Source organism: Equus przewalskii, chromosome 1, assembly GCF_037783145.1.
Source record: "Equus przewalskii isolate Varuska chromosome 1, EquPr2, whole genome shotgun sequence".
Classification (NCBI taxonomy): domain Eukaryota; kingdom Metazoa; phylum Chordata; class Mammalia; order Perissodactyla; family Equidae; genus Equus; species Equus przewalskii.
The window spans coordinates 170,321,305-170,338,215 of NC_091831.1; the positions used below are offsets into that span (position 1 = coordinate 170,321,305).

Below are 16,911 nucleotides of genomic sequence, written 5' to 3' on the forward strand. Positions count from 1 at the left end.
AAATGGCTTTGGACAGGAAAAGAGGGCGAGCTGGTCTACAGCACTCAGGAGGGTCTGGGAAGTAGCTGGGAGGGAACAGTGGCCCAGTTAAAATTCTTTCTTTACTTCCCGAGGAAGCAAAGCGATCTGTCTCTACGCATAACAAAGGACCAATCGCCCTTTTGGAGCAAAATTGGGTGTGATCATCCTTTAGTAGTGGAAGCTGGAAAATGAGGTCCGACAAATTGGCTGGGGGAAAGGACTCCATTTCCTAATTTTAAAAACAGCTTTATTGATGTATAATTGATATCCAATACACTTCACATGTTTACAATGTACAGTCTGACGAGCTTTGACATATGGATGAACCGGGGAAACCACTCCCACAATCACAGTAAGGAGCGTGCCCATCACCACCCAGAATTTCCTGGTACCCTTTTGTAACCTCTGCCTCCCACCTCTTCCCACCCCACCTACCAGGCAACCACTTTCTATCACTGTAGATTAGTTTGCATTTTCTAGAATTTTATATGAATGGAATCATACAATATATACTCATGTTTGGTGTGATCTCTCTCAGCAAAATTATTTTGCGATTCATTCATGTTATTGTATCTATCATGTTGTTGATCATTTTTACGGCTGAGTGGTCTTCCACCTCGAAGCAATTTTACATCTCAAGCAAGGTTATCTTGGGACTAAGATTTTGAGGTGTTAAGGGAAGTTTATGAAGATTTGAATTCTTCCTTAGAGTGGATCTTGCTGCCCCTATCTTAGAAAATAAGCCTTTTTTGCTTCAAAATTAAGGATAGAACAAAGAAAAATCAGCCATTTAAGATTCTTAAATGATAAAAGGGATTTTGCAATATGCAAGGTGTGTGGCCTATGAGGAATAAGGAGAAAGAGACCTGAGAAACCAGCATCCTTCCTGCTCGAGACACTTCTCCAGCTTCCTGAATCTCCAGTGCCTGTTCAGTTTGTTTCTTCCCCTGGGGTAGGAAATGCTCTGAAGAGAATGTTCCCATCACAATTGTGATTTTGCTTTTGGAATCTCAAAAAAGGAAGAGTACACTGCAACTCCATAATTAGAGTTACTCATTCATTTGTTCCTGCAATCATTCACTCACCAGACATGGATGAGGGGTGTCTATGTGCCAGGCACCATGGTGGGGATACAGAGCTGCCCTAGGGACTTATAGGAGGACTTGGTTCCTGCTTCCACAGAGTTATAGGGTGTGCAGGCTTCATGGCTGGTTAGTTTTACATCAGACTTCTTCACGATAAATCAGGGATCAGAGATGGCAAACAGGTCAACACAGTGGTTGGGCCAAGCTGTTATCATCCTGGAGGCTGGAAGACAGGATTGAATGTGACAGTGGTGGCAGAGGAAGAGCTCTGGTTCATGGACTATCAAGAAGCACAGCGCCCCACTGACAGTGACAGACAATGCCACCCCAACAACCCCATAGCGGGCAGTGGGGAAGAAAGGAAGACATAGGGGACACATGGAGCATGTCTCCTGGCTCCAAAAACTAGCCTTGGACATGCACATTGTTGGCTGCCCTACCAAAAAGTAGAGCCTATTTTTGTAAATAAGTGGTGGTGGTGTTCTAACAGAAGAAGGTTTCTTTAAAAAGCAGACCTGTATTTGTTCCCAATCCTTCTAGCAAGGCTACACTAAAAGAGCACAGTGGAAAACAGCAGGATACAAAAGTGAATGAGTAAGATGATGATTATAATAAATCAAACAATCTATTCCTTAGAAGGGAGAGGTCTAGTGGAGAACTGTCCAAAGAAAACACACTCAGAAAGTTGAAAACCACTTGTTTGTGTCTTCAAATTTTCTCCAGTGAGTATTGTGCTGCTAAGACTTTGAAGAGTTGCTCTGAGACGCACTCTTCTTGGGAAATATGGATTCTCAGCCAAAGGAAACCACAGTCAACAGTTCGAATTTGCCTGCAGTCTGGAGAGAAGCCCGGAACCATGGAGGGACATCAGAGAAACCAGCGACAGAGGAAGAGTGAGACCTTGAAAGGGGGCTTTTGCCAGCCGGAGGGCTCCACCCTGAGGTGCGGAGAGTGAAGAAGACGCGCAGATGGAAGTGGGGCCTGGGGTTCAGCTGGAGAGCAGGGCAGAGGCAGGCATGAGCGTGCCGCTTCCGAAGGACCAGGGCCAAGGAGGCCAGCACCTGGCTGGGAAGTCACAAGAAAGTAGTTTCTTTTGGCCTCAGGATCCTTGTCTGCAAATGGAAAAGCAGGACTAGGTGATCTTTACGGTCACTTCTAACTCTACACGTGTAGGAATCTGAATTGTATGAATCCTGTCAACATCTCTCCATTGAGGACCTTCCATGTCTGAAGCACTGTGGGTCGGCAACCACAAACATCTCTTCAGTTGAGCTCACACCAATCAGAAACAATTGAACACCTGTTACGAAATGTACAGTGATGTATATTTTCTAGAAAAAGAGTAGTACAAAAGCAGTCCCTGATTACAGCAAAGGCTAAGATAGCACATCTACCTCTTTTATAATGTGACAATCCATTCTGGTTAGGGGTGTCAGAAAAAGGATTCTCCAGAAGTCATGGAATGGAAATTGACCCACGCCTTAGCCGGGAGATGCCGAGGCATTGAGAAAGGCCTGCTGCCCTCATGGGCATCGCTGTCGGAAGAGGTGTTCCTCTTCCGGCTCCCAAAACCAGCTCCAGTCACCACTGTTGACTAAAGTTGGAGGTGAACTGCTGCCTGTTGGTGAGATATGTGAAAACTCACGCACAGATGGGTGGAGCAGGAAGCTGAGGGAAGGTCAGAGAAAAATAAAAGGGGTTTCCTGTGATGAGTCACTGCCTTCTGGGAAACAATTTCAGAAGTGACCACAAAGTCCCCAGCACCTGTCCAAGGCTTGTACTTTGTGCCAAAAGAAAATATGGCAAATGAAGGACTGAGCCACATCTGACAGCCTGCAGGCCATATGCAGGGCAGAGGTCTGAGAAAGAGCCAGGCTGGGCCAAGCACACGTGACAATTTGCAGATCGCCTGCCGGAGTCTCCAGGGCACGCATGGGGGTGGGCTGAAGACTCCCAGTTCTTCTTTTCCTTAAATGGAGCAAACACTATACTGTTGTTTCTTTCAGTAATCACAGTGTGGATTTTCAGATAAAGTTTTTTTCTTCTTTTTGTTTTTTTTCTATTGCCCTGTGATTAAGGTCAGAGAATATCAGATAAGGTTTTTAAGTGTAAAAACCTTACTGAATCTAGAAAGAAAACAATTTGACCATAATTCTGGGTCTCCAAAGCAAAATGGGAATTGTTGGACCTGACGTGGGATGAATTCCTTTTCTTGGTTTATGTTGATCTGAAAACAAAACCAACATTTATTTCCTCATCCATTAAAAGGGTGTGGTTTATAGGTAGTAGGGTAAAAAGCACAGAGGCAGTCTCGAGCTATTACTAGATGATATATACAACAAGCCGAGAGAGTAACCAAGACATAAGAAGACACAGGAGCCAGAACCCAGGGGATCCAACTCAGGAGAGAGGCGGAGGGCATCTCCCGGGCGACGATGAGGAAGACGTGGAGCAGCCCTGGAGAGCCACCAGTCCTGAAAGGAGACGGGGGACAGGAGCCTCTAGGAGGGCTTGCTCGCTCTACAGAAAAAAAAATAATAATGTTTGCACATAGATCAAGCTGTGATATACAGCTCCGTCAGAGAGCTCTGTATGGAAAACTAAGCAACTGCATAAACAGAGCAGAGCTGCCCCTGCCCCCCCACACACATCAAGGCTCACCTCTTCCCCCAGGGCGTCCTGCTTGGCCAGCTCCCCTCCAAGGGCAAGCTCCCTGGAAGCAGGAGCCAGGGAACACATGGAGGGACAAGACATCCAGAAGCTGCCATGGGGCCCTCGATGGAGCAATCGGACTTTATTGGTCATCTCAGAAAAGACTATTGAGAGCTACTTTGGTTTTTAATTTTCAATCTGTTAAAGTTACAAATTTAAAAATCTAGGTCTTCCTCAAGCTTTTAAGTTTAATTTAGAGGTCTTATTACATCCGTTGTCTAAAAACCTCTTATAGCTCTAACAAACTTTAAAAAATGACAAATCTTAGAGTCTTTCAAATATTCCAATACTGACAGTAATTTTAGAATGTCTTCTAATTTAAAACGACAAAACTAAGTCAATTTCTTAATTACATATTTTAAATTGGTATCAAAAGGATGATCATTACTCTAATGGGCCAATTTCCCTTAAATATTGCAAATACTTAAAATACCAAATGTGTACAAATTAACAAAAATATAATGAGTTTCATGATTCTCTTAAACATTTCTACATTTATTTATAAATCTTTGTGGGATTAAAAATGCTTACCCAAAGTCCATGGTTTACTCTACAGCTCACTCTTGGTGTTGGACATTCTATGGGTTTGGACACAAGTATAATGACGTCATAAGGTAAACTATGGACTTGGAGTGGTTATGATGTGTCAGTGTAGGTTCATCAGTTGTAATAAATGCACTCCTCTGATGGGGGATGTTGATAATGCGGCAGGCTATTTATGTGTGGGGACGGAGGTATATGGCAAAATAGAGCAGTTTATTTTTTTAACTGCTCTAAAAAAATAAAGCCTGGCCGGTCCGGTGGTGCAGCGGTTAAGTTTGCGTGTTCCACTTCAGTGGCCCCAGGTTCACCAGTTCGGATCCTGGGGGCAGACCTACACACCAGTCATCAAGCCATGCTGTGGCAGGTGTCCCACATATGAAATAGAAGGAGATGGGCACGGATGTCAGCTCAGGGCTAATCTTCCTCAAAAAAAAAAAAAGTAACCATCAAAAACTAAAGCCAATTTTTAAAAAATTGCTTACCCTCTAAGGAAACAATGCCCTCTTAAATAGTCCTAGGTTGCTGTCCCAGACAATTTTGGGGGTGCTATCTCAGCTGGATGAGGCTTCTGGTGGTGACCCCACAGGTGTCTGCCTCCAGCCCGCTGTCATGTGGAGGATGTTTCTGAATTGCCTTGTCTCATAGACTGCCTCCCAAAGATTTCAGTAACTCCTTTTCTGACTCTATTCTCCCCCAGTTCACCACCTGGTTAGTTCCAACCAATCTATTTTCTCTGCCATTTTGTTCTTAATTTTTTTCTTATTCATCCTTTTAGCACCACAGATCTTACAGATATTTCAGTGCCACCCCATGGAATTCCTCACAGTGCTGTCCACCTCTGTTTTCCCAGTTCCAAGTTCATGCCACTGATGGGAAGAAGAAGACGGAGAAGGTAAAGCGTATTTAAATTTCTGCATGGCTTTCGCCATAGCACCCTCCTCTCTATAAGGATCAGGGAACAAGCAGAGAAGGTACCATTGCCCCTGAACTCTTAATGCACCCTGGGGTCAGCCCCGTCACTTCTCGTCTGCCTGAGCTCAGGATTCTCCCTGTAGAGTCCTGAAGGCCCAGGCCTCCAGGCCCAGGGTCAGTTCACAGAGCCAAAGGGGCTGATCAGGCTGGCGAGTGATTTTGCTTGTCTCTCTCTCTCTCACACACACACACACACACACCCCCTATACAACTGATCCTCTGTGGCCCTGGACACAGGCTCATAATCATTCCCATCCACTATCACGAGGCCAGGCCCTTCCACGTTGAAATTCCTAAGCAGGTTACACGAACTCTGTCACATCCTTTGGCTGTTGACAGTGGAGCTGCCTAACCTATTTCCTTTCTGGTCTTCGTTTACAGCAGTCTCACTTAAATACAAAATAGGTTTTGGTACCAAGGCAGACAAGTTGAATGACTAGTTTAGAACAGACTGTTTGGGGGAGGGGGATAATTTAACAAAACAGATGTGGCGAGGCTCCCTCCTCCCACCACGGGGGGCAGTGGTGCAGTGAGTGGAAGAGCACTGGACACAGATTCGGGGGCTTGGTCTCCAATCCAGTTTCTGTGACAAACTCTGCATCTTGGGCCCAACTCCCATGAGCCTTGGTTCCTTCACCTGTGACATCACTGACATGGACACAGGAGCAATTGACAAGGGTGTTTCCAAGATTAAACTTGAAAGTACACAACATAAATGAAGTCTTCAGTTGGCTCCCAAGATCTGACACGTTCCTGGTTTTCCTCCTGCCTCATCAGCTGGTCCACCTCAGTCTCTTTGCTGGCTCTTCCTCATCTCCCCAACCTCTAAAGATTGGGTTCAATCCTTGTACTTCTGCTCTCCATCACTACTTACCTGATGCTCTTACCCAGTCACGTGGCTTTAATATCATCTGTAGGCCGATGACTCCCACATTCCTATCTCCAGCTCAGAACTCTCCCCTGAACTGCAGACTCGTCTTTCCACCGCCTACTCATCATCTCAGCTTGGGTGACAAATAGGCATCTCGAACTGTACATTCCAGCCCTATTCTCCAGCAGTCTTTCCTTGTTCAGTAAATGGCAATTCCGTCCTTCCAGTTGATTGGATCCAAAATCTGTGCACTCATCCCTGACTCATCTCTTTCACACCTCCCATCCATTCCATCAGCAAATCCTTTGAGCTATCTTCAAAAGATATCCTGAAGCAGACTGTTCCTCACCACCTCCACTGCCACCACCCTGAGGAAGCCCACATTATGTCTTACCTGGATTCTTGCTGTAGTTTCCGAAGTGGTCTCCTTGGTTCTGGCCTCGGCCCCTTCCACCCTCCTCAGTCTGTTTTCAACACAGCAGACACAGTGAAGACTGTTAAAATATAAATTAGATCATGTCATTCCTGTCCACAAGACCTTTCAACTTCTACCCATCATATTCAGAGAAGTTACTGTTACACATCACTCACTACAAAATGGGAGCCATAATAGTGCCTACTTCATGGTGTTGTGAAGATTCAAAGAGTCAATATATGTAAAGGACCTAGAACTAATACTGATTGAGTGTTTGCCACGGATCAAGCCCTGCCCTCCATACTGATATATATTAACTCATCATGTATTAACTCATTACTTCTCAGAAGAATTCTAAGGTATATACTATTATTATACCCATTTTACAGTTGAGCAAACTGCAATGTGTTACAGAGAAGGTAAGTAACTCCCCCAGGTCACACAGCTAGTGAGGGCAGAACTGGGCTTCCACTCCTGGTAGTTGGCTCCAAAGACTGTGTGTTCACTACTTGGCCTCATCAGTAAGCCTTCTTCTGTGATGTACTCTTTAGAGGTTGACTAGTATCCCATCCAATGGAGGGACCATTCATTTACTTAATCAGTTCCTCATTAAGTCCTCTGATCATTCTGGAGGTTCTCATTTAAGCTAATAAATTCATTTATTCAACAAATATTATTGAATAACAATATACTAGGCACTGGGGACAGAGGAATGAACAACCAAAAAATGGACACCGAACTCTGTCCTCATGGAACTTACATTCTTCTGGAAGTACTTTTGATAATGGAAGGGTTTCTAGAGACCTGACTGGCTTGTTGACGAGTCGTTCTGCTCTCCTGAGGCGATCAGGCTCAACTTCGTTCGTTTGGCACCTCTCTTGGGCAAGGCCCTTGGCTGACTTCTGTGGGAGGAACAACAATGATTCAGACGTGGACCTTGCTCTCGGGAGGTTGTACATTAACGTGCGCCTGGGTATCTCTAGGAAGCAGTTCTTGTCGAACTTGTTTCTGGGTCTCTCCAGTGCCTTTTTTCATTTGCACACCTCTGATTAAACATCTCAGCTCCCTAAGGAGGAGGAACACTCTTGTGGCTTCCTTCTCTTCTCACAGAGCCTAGAAGAGTGCTTTGAATATGCTGGTTTCACAGTTTTATGTTCTTTGTTGAGCACCAAGTTCTAGAAAGATTCCTCAAAAAACTCTTTGGCCACAAATTTTATTCCCCATCTTTCTGCCCTTATTAAGGCCACAGAAGTTTAGTCCATCAGCAGACAGAAGAAGATAAGGCTGTGAGCTACCTTTTGTAATTATGAGTATTTTAATCGTCCTCTTCCTGACGAGTTTTAACCTGTCAGTCACTAGGATGGAGGAGGCCTGATGATCTACTGAATGCTCACTTCAAAATACAGCAGATGAATTGCGTCACAAACACACACACACACACACATCCTGCTTAACACCCTTCAAGGGCTTCCCATCATGCGGGAGGAAAAACAGCCAAATCCTCAGCAAGGCCTCCAGTGCACATGGCCTGAGTGGCCTGGCTGTGCCTGCCCCTCCAGCCTGGCCTTACGGTAGACCATGAATCTCCTTGCTTTCTGCACTCCAACCACAGGGCCTACTTGTGGTTCCCCAAACAACCTGCTCCGTTCTGCCACAAGGCTTTTGCATGTCCAGTTCCCTCTTCCTAGAAAGCATTTTTTCCTCCAATCTTCAGATTCAACTCAATCATTACTTCCTTGGGAAAGCCTTCACTGGCCCAGGGCCCGAGGCTTTAGCCAGCATCAGTCCTTCTCAGAGCATCAGTACCTCTCCTTCAGGGGTACTGTTTACCTGTTCATTCATGCTGGTGGCAATTTTACTTGTATACGTGAAAATAAGTCATTACTGTCTCTCCTCCACTAAACTCTGTGCTTCCCGAGAGCAAGGACCATTTCTGGTTCTGCTCACCGTTGTGCATCCAGAATAGAGCACAGTGCTGGAAACTAAAAAAGTGCTCATTCGCTCAACACATATTTAATGAGCACCTTTTGTGTGCCCGCCCTATTCTGTGTGCTGGGGATACATGAGTGAACAAGCCACAGCCCCTGCCTTCCTGGGGCTTACATTCTGGTTTGGAGAAGAGAAAATAAACAGAGAAGCAAGGCGATTTCAGGGAACAATAAGTGCTATCAGGATAAGGGTGTAGGATGTGACCCCTGGGGATAGGTGGGACGCTGTTTCAGATAACCGTCAGGGGAGGCCTCTATCAGGAGGTGGCATGTGAGCAGAGTCCTGAGCATTCTGAAGAGGGCTGGATTTTCAGAGCAAAACTTGGGACAGTCCCAGGCAAACCAGGACAGTTGATGACCCTAGCACGGAATGTTGCTGGGAGCCTGCCCACGCCTTCGGCCACTTACTCAGGAAAACGGTTCTCCCACACATTCTAAATCTCTTTTCCAGAAACATTAACTTTTTGAGAAATACAGTTTAGAACTTAATAAATGCTTTGTAATGATGAGGAAGCTTCCCAGGAATCCACACCCACTCAGCTTAAGAATGACCCTGGCTTTGGTATTGATCCCGGCTTTAGGACTCCCAGTCACACCAGGCCCCCTCCTGCAAACCTTGGCTCTTGGAGGCCCATATTTGGATTTCCATTTGGGTGGAATCCACTCACCAGGAAAAGCTCATTTCCTCCCTCCCTCTGGTTCACACTCTCAGCCTGGAGACTTCTTCCACAATACCCCCTGGCAGACTCCTGCACTCTCTCTTGGCTGGCTGTGCCTCCAGTGAGTTCTGCCCAATAATCAACTACCTGTAATAAACTACAGAGTGGTCGATCCCTGCCCAGTGGTATTCCCACTCCTTTGGGCAAACGGTCAAGCCAACTCTGCCTAAATAATTGGGGGTGGGGGGGGGGCTGCCCCCTTGGCACAGGTGCTAATTCTTCCCCACTCTAACTGCTCTAAACTACTTCCTTTTTTGCTTTTTTGCTGAGGAAGATTGTCACTCAGCTAACATCTGTGCTAATCCTCCTCTATTGTGTATCTGGGACACTGCTACAGAGTGGCTTGATGAGTGGTGTGTAGGCCCTCACCCAGGATCCAAACCTGTGAACCCCAAGCTGCCAAAGCAGAGTGCACGAACTTTAACCACTACACCACCAGGCGGGCCCCTCTAAACTATCTCTTTAATGGATTTCAAAATAGTTCACTGACTAAACTTATTTTTCATTTCATCTGTGGTCAAATTCCTAAGCCGTTGTCACACGCCTCTCTTCTTCCTCATCCTCTTTCCCACCCTCGTTTCTCCCTCCCCTTCTCCTCTTGCCTCCCCACCTGCTCCTACTGATCTGAGTGTCCTGGGGCTCCAGAGCCAAACCTCCAGGGCTCTAGTCCCAACTCTCCTCTCACCAACTGTTTGGGTAACATTAGCACCTACCTCCTTGGGAGGATTGAAAGAGTTAATGTAGGTTAAGCCGCTAGAACAGTGGCACACAGTAGGCCTTCACATGGATTCACTGGGCAAATGGAATGCTAGCTCTTATTACTGCCCCTGAGACCTGAGGGCCCTCTGTGCCCTGCTCAGAGAGTAAGTGGCTGCCTCTTATGGCTTTATTTGAAAAGACAAAATATCCTTTTGTCCAAATGCCTCCTTCCTAACTTTGAAATCCCTACAACTAGCATCTTCATTCAATAGAGCACACGAGAAGGAGGGGAAACATTATAACAATTACCCATTCTTTTTCCAGGAGGGCTTATCAGATTAAATGGAAGAAGAGGGGCTGGCCCGGTGGTGCAGTGGTTAAGTTCGCACGTTCTGCTTCAGCGGCCTGGGGTTCGCCGGTTCGGATTCCAGGTGTGGACTTATGCACCGCTTGGCAAGCCATGCTGTGGCAGGCATCCCACATATAAAGTAGAGGAAGATGGGCATGGATTTTAGCTCAGGGCCAGTCTTCCTCAGCAAAAAGAGGAGGATTGGCAGGAGATGTTAGGTCAGGGCTAATCTTCTTCAAAAAAAAAGAAGGAAGAAGAATACTAGGGACTAAAGACAGACAGGGAGGAGAGACTATGTGCCTTGTTGAAAAGAGAAGGTCAAAAGTGGTGGGGGCCGGGGGGGGGGGGTGCGCCTCTAGAGCCAGCCCTGATGGCCTACTGGTTAAAGTTCGGTGCACTCCACTTCTGTGGCCCAGGTTCAGTTCCTGGGTGCAGAACCACACTCATCTTTCAGTAGACATGCCATGGTGGCAGCTCACATAGAACTAGAAGGACTTACAACTAGAATGTACAACTATGTACTGGGACTTTGGGGAGGAAAAAGAAAGAGAGGAAGATTAGCAACAGATATTAGCTCAGGGCAAATCTTTCCCAGCAAAAAAAAACAAGGGGGAGCTCTCTAAGGAGGGGAGGCCTCATGAGGGCACTGGGCTCTCAAGCGGGCGAGGGAAGCTGAAGCAGAGGGCATGGAGGAGTGGGAAGGGTATGGATAGGAGAGATGCAAAGATAAAATTCGTGTAGGGTGATGGAACCAACTCGTTTTCTAGATCAACCCACCTTCCCTCCCCAGCTCTGGGCTGCTTACTGCAGGCATTCAGGCCAGGAGAAAATAGCCTGGATTTTCATGCCAGCATCAACTCAGAGCAAATTCCAGTTCTACCATTTACTAATTGACAAAGATAACTGACCTCTCTAAACCACGGATTCCTCTTCTGTAAAAACAACACAAAACCAAAACTCTCCAAGAGTTGTGAGGATTAAATAAGCTAAAACATGTGACATGCCAGCTTAGTGCCTCGCTCCCAGTAGGTGCTTTCTTCTAACCATCACCCCAACACGCGCCTGGAGCATACTCAGTCAGCTTTCTCAACACACTAAATCCATAACTTCGTGCACATTTTCACGTCTAGTTTTACATGTAATTGATCACATCCAATTCAACTCAATAAAGAGTTTACAGAACGCCAAACACTAAACTGAGTGCTAGGAACACAACAGGATCAGGTCCCACTTGCTCCTCCCCCCAAAACTTATAGCTTACTGGGGAGCCTGGTGATCAGACATGTAGTTACGACAGTAGTGAGCATTCCAATAAGGTAAACACAGGAGCTGCCAAACACACACAGAGCTCTCATATTATATAATAAATGCATATATGAGATCTACATCCTTTATGCTGTGTCAGGACTCAGCAATCAATACAGCCACAATAGAAATCTACAGAGACATCACAGTGGGGCTCATTATTAGGTTGAAAGTAGCTCCAAAGTTAGCACAAAACTGAAAACTACATAAGCAATCACCTCTAAAAACAATCCCTTTATTACCCATAAAGTACAGTACACACGGTTTTGATGTACAACCATGGATAGTTATGTAAGTATGTAAATATGTAATAATCTACAATAATAAAGAATATGTAAAATATATTTATACATTTTTATTATACAGAAGAGACCAAAAGGTGAATTGGAAAAAGGTTGCAAAATTCAATGTTCCTCGTGTAATACCTTTCAGTAGAAATGCATGTTTATTTCTGACAAAGTCCTAAAAGGTCAATATGCAGCTGCGATGCAACGCACACTTACACTCAACTGCCCTGAGCTTTTCTCAGAAAGTGTAAATAAAGGCCGCAGATTCAGGAAATCATCCTTTAGTTCTGGTGGGATCCGGTTGATCTTACAGAGTAATAGAAAGAAAACTAGCCCTCTAAACCTTACTAGCCTTGCATCCTTGGACAAGTGATAGCAGCATAAAATCTCAAGGTTTTAAGGGAACTTAAAGATCATTAGTCCAACTTCTCATTAGATGTTTCAGTCCCTCCCAAGGGATCAGCAACCTCTACTTAGATCACTCCAGTGGCTAGAAACCACCCATTCCACCTAAGAACGCCTCCAGCAAGAGTAATTAGACACACAGGGACTTCAAAATGTAATATGACAAAATGATGTGTGGCATCAGGATCTCCCTGGTGTTGCTTCACTTTAAAAATATTATGAAGAATTTACTCTGCAGTATTTTAGAAAATCACTAAGATCTCAAAAGATACACAAGTAAAAATATAAATAATCACGATATTTGATTTAAAAGTTTAATCTAGCTCATTTAATAGGCAAAAGAAGATCTCACATTTTAATACATTAAATAACAAAGGTTTTGAAAACGATAATACGCAACATTAGCAAAGCAGCAATGAAACACACCTAGAAACTGCTGGTAGAACCATAGATTGCCATCAGTTTTATGTATTTCAATTTGGCAATACTCATTTGTCAAAGAACAAAGACCAAGACCATCAGAGGTTTTGCTTGCTTTTTTTAAAATCACAGCTGAGTCTCCTAATTTACCAGGCACGGGAACATGCCCCAGTGGAGAAATTTGCAGAGTACCTTCCTGAAGGGAGAAAAGTTGCGGGGGGGGGGGGGGGGGGGGGGGGCGCGGTTTGCTTTTTTAAGTGCTAGGACGGTGGTTATTCTAATTAAGCACCGAGAGCTAGCCTCCTGGAGAGGCAGTTGGTTTAAACCAGTCCTCCTACTCACTGGGCAGAAGGGTCTTCAGTCAGGTCTGGGGGCCAGGGCCTTAAAGTTCATGGTCCTTTATTATCATCAGCTGGTTAGAACCAGTTGGGATGAAACATAATGTTTAGTTTTGAGATTTCCTACGCAAGTTCTCCCATAAGTGAAAACTTTTCTTTTCATTCATCTATTCATTCAAAGACGTGCGTTAGGAACCAACGCCAGGCTGGCCCCTGGCAATGCAGCAGCCCAGAAGGCAGGAATGTCGCTGCATTCAGGGAAATTGCCACTTAGCAGTGTGAGCCCGTCATGAAAATGTTTATATCATTTGACCTAAAAATTCCACTTCAGGAAACCCATGCTAAGGAGATAATAAATAAAGTGGTCAAATATTTATACACAAAGACAGTCACTGGAGTATTGCTTAGCCAAAAAATGGAAACAACCTAAACTTCCAACAATAGGGAAACTGTTGGAAAAAATATAATACATTTATAAAATTGACTATAAAAGGTTTAATGACATGGGAAAATGTGTATGACATAATATGAAGCAAGGCAAATAACATAAAATAACATAGATTGTGGTCTCAATTAAAATGAATTTTAAAATACCTAGAAATATATCTGACATGCTAACAATATTGGTAAATGAATGCTGGATTATGAAGAGTTTTTTTCTCTTTATATTTTAGTTTGATTAGAGCACGTATTAATTTTATAATCTAGAAAGTTTGGTAAACCCCCTGTCCCCTTCAAATAAAAAAAAAAAATCAGAACAAAAAACAAGCCCAAATAGGTAAAACTGAAAAGCACTCTACAAGTGGCTTAGTTCCGTGTTTGCAATCGAGATCCTGTAACCTAGGACTCGGTGTTGAAAGGCAGAATGTCCATGAGAATTAATCTCATTTTTCTTCCTACTGACTCTATAGACACTGCGCTCCCCACGGTTTGCCCAAGATGAGCAAACAGGGTAACACAGACTTTTCTGAGATGGACAGTGTCGTCATGTGTCCCGCGTCCCGTCCCCCCCGCCCCCCCCCCCCCCATTGTATGACCAAGGAAAAGAATCCCACCTCTCATTTCTATGGGCCACAGGAGTTAAGGAAACTTCCTCATCTTGAGCCTCACAGCAACTCAGAGAGGTGGCAAAGTGAGGAGAATCTAAAGCTCAGTTGCCTGGAGTCACGGTCGTGACCAGAGAGAGCCTCGGACTCAGACGCGGACCTAGGGCTCCAGGCCGGGCCCTTGCGGGTGCCAGGCATCCTAGGACCCGTTCGGTGGAGCTGAGGACTGATTTTACCTTAAGCCCGGCTGTGTCCATTTTTAAATCTACCAAAAGGTAACAGCCCTGGAAAGATTTCACACCTCTTAATACAAACTCTCCCTCCCCTTGGTCCTCTTTAGTCTTTCCAGTGAACACAGGAAAATGGGAGATGTCGCCAAAACAGGCTATGCCAGCACTACAATTTATTATCCAAGAGCTAAGTACTTCTATATATGTTATCATAAATCGTTCTCTTGTCGACAGATAAAATATCTAAAGATACGCTTTGATTTCCTCATCTGTCAAATGGACTGAAGAGCGCCTGCCCTTCCCATCCTTTCCATGCCACAGGGTTGTTTAGGGATCAACCGAGATAAAAACGGTGGGAGAGAGCACGTGGACACTAGATGGCTCTACTTAGGAAAGATGCTGTGAAGTGCAGACCCAGAGGCCGGGCCCGGGCCGCCCCAGGAGCGAGGAGAGGCTGCCCCGAAGCGTCCGTGCGCCCCTGACGCGCCTCCGGCTGCCCTGCCGAGCAGAAACGCCCGGACGCTACCGCTGCGGATCAGGGATCGCGGCCCCGCTGCGGCCGCACAGCCGGAAGCTGCTCGGAGCGGCTCGCGAACGCGGGCAAGGGCGAAGTCCCCGCGGGCGCGGCGGCCGGGCCCGCCGCCAGGAGCAGGGCGCCTGCGCGCCACCGCCCCGAGCCCTGGACCGCGGCGCGGGGGGCGGGCTGGCGGCGCGCCCGGCCCGGCGGCTCGGCGCTCACGTAGCGAGAGCGTGAGTCAGCGCGCTCGGCCGCCCGCCCGCGGGAGCGCGCGCTCCGGGCCCCCAAGTGGCCCTGCAGGGACGGCTTCGGCCCAGTCGGTCCCGGCCGGCCCGGAGCGGGAAGGGTGGGGCAGGGCAGGCCAACCCCCACCGCGGCCCTTCCGCAGCGGGAACTCGATGTCCCTGTCCCCGCGTCCCTTCCTCTGAGCCGCACACTCGCGAGCTCACGCCTGGCCCGACTTGGTCGTCCCCCGCCCTCCGCCCTGGTCGGGAGGCGATGGAGCCGGGGCTCTGCGCCCAGCGGCGCGGGCCGTGCCCAGGGCAGACCCTGGAGGCTGAGGCCACAGCCTCCGGGGGGAAAAGTCCCTTATCAACTGCGTCTCCCAGGCTGCGGGGACTTATCCGAGTCGGCCTGCATTTCCTCAATTCTGCACCTGTTCAGTCACAACCACCAACTTTCTAAGAGGAAGTTGCCTACGTGCCTGGCGGCTGAGGGACAGAATTAGAAGTCCTCTTGATTAAACGTGTGAACGGAGCCTCCCGTTCAGCTCTAGACCTACGGGGTTGCAAGGCTGGGCCTCCCAAGGGCAGAAAAAACGCCAAGTCCTCCTTTGCCTTTTGGTAAAATATTCTTTCCCAAATTAGGGCACATTATAAAGCACTCCTCTTCGTGCACCTGTGATGTTCCTGTGTCACTTTTTCAAAGCTTGTGCAAGAGTAGGCGTGTTATGGCGAGGGAAACAGGAGAAGGATGCTTAGGAAGGGAAAGAGATACATGGGGAAGAGGGGAAGTTAATTAGGAAAGGAGCATTGAACAATGAGTAAAGGATTAACAGAACATATGGAGCCCCTAATGGAGTTCACGCATGGCTGGGCACTGGAGAGGCAACATAAGTGGCTCCCCAAGGTCTCCACTCTCGGGAGTGCACAGGGGAGAGGAGGACGTCAGCTAAGTAGAAAGTTCAACTTAAGGGAGACTCAGTGCCCTGGTTCAGCACCCAGACTCAGGAGTCAGGCTGGCCAAGTTCCCATGTCAGCTCTGCAGCCTGCAGACTGTGTTACCTTAGCCCACTTGTTGTCTGCCCCAACTCCCACTTCATTTACCTCGTTTGAAAATGATAGTTGAAAACAGTACTTTTTAGGATTTTTCAAAGAACTAAATACGTTAATACAAACAAAGCCCTTGAACAATGCCCTGCGTTCACTGGGCACTCGATAAATATTGCTAAAAGAATGAATCAAGGAGACACAGACCGGGCCAAGTACAGCAAGGCGGGCTGTGCACTGCACAACTCCAGGAGGCCCGTACACACAGACATGAATGAAGCTTTCTGGAGCTGTGCGGAGGGGGAGTTCTGAGTACAAGTATGTCTATTTTAGAATTGTTCATAATAGCAAAAAATTGAAAATTCAAATGCATTTATTTATAAATAAAATGTGGTACTTTCATACAATAAAGTACTATTAGAGCCATTAAAAGGAATAAACTACATCTGTGTGTATCAACATGGATAAATCTCAAAAATATATTCAGTAAAAAATAGCCAGTTGCAAAATGATACATGCAGCATGATGCCATTTATATAAAGAAAGCATGCACACAAAAAATCTATGTATTTTATCTATGTACGTATTTTTTTAATGCTGGAAGAGTACACACCAAACTTAAAGGTATTTCTGGATGGAGGGGGAGGAATTAGAATTTGCAATGGTGGTCATTAGAGATTTAGTTTATTCCACATTGCACTAATTGTTTCGAAGAACAATG

General features: G+C 46.1%; 1 long non-coding RNA gene across 2 annotated transcripts in view; it reads right to left on the reverse strand.

The window, feature by feature from the left end:
• Positions 1-252: 252 nt before the first annotated feature.
• Positions 253-16,911, reverse strand: part of LOC139084711 (uncharacterized) — a 56,140-nt gene continuing 39,481 nt past the window's right edge. The window contains exons 2-4 of one of the 2 annotated variants that reach the window (XR_011542353.1): positions 7,380-7,521; positions 6,599-6,698; positions 253-2,218 (exon numbers count right to left, since the gene is read on the reverse strand). This is a non-coding gene — a long non-coding RNA (uncharacterized lncRNA). The remainder of the gene's footprint in view (positions 2,219-6,598; positions 6,699-7,379; positions 7,522-16,911) is intronic. The other variant, XR_011542354.1, reaches the window with a different exon arrangement.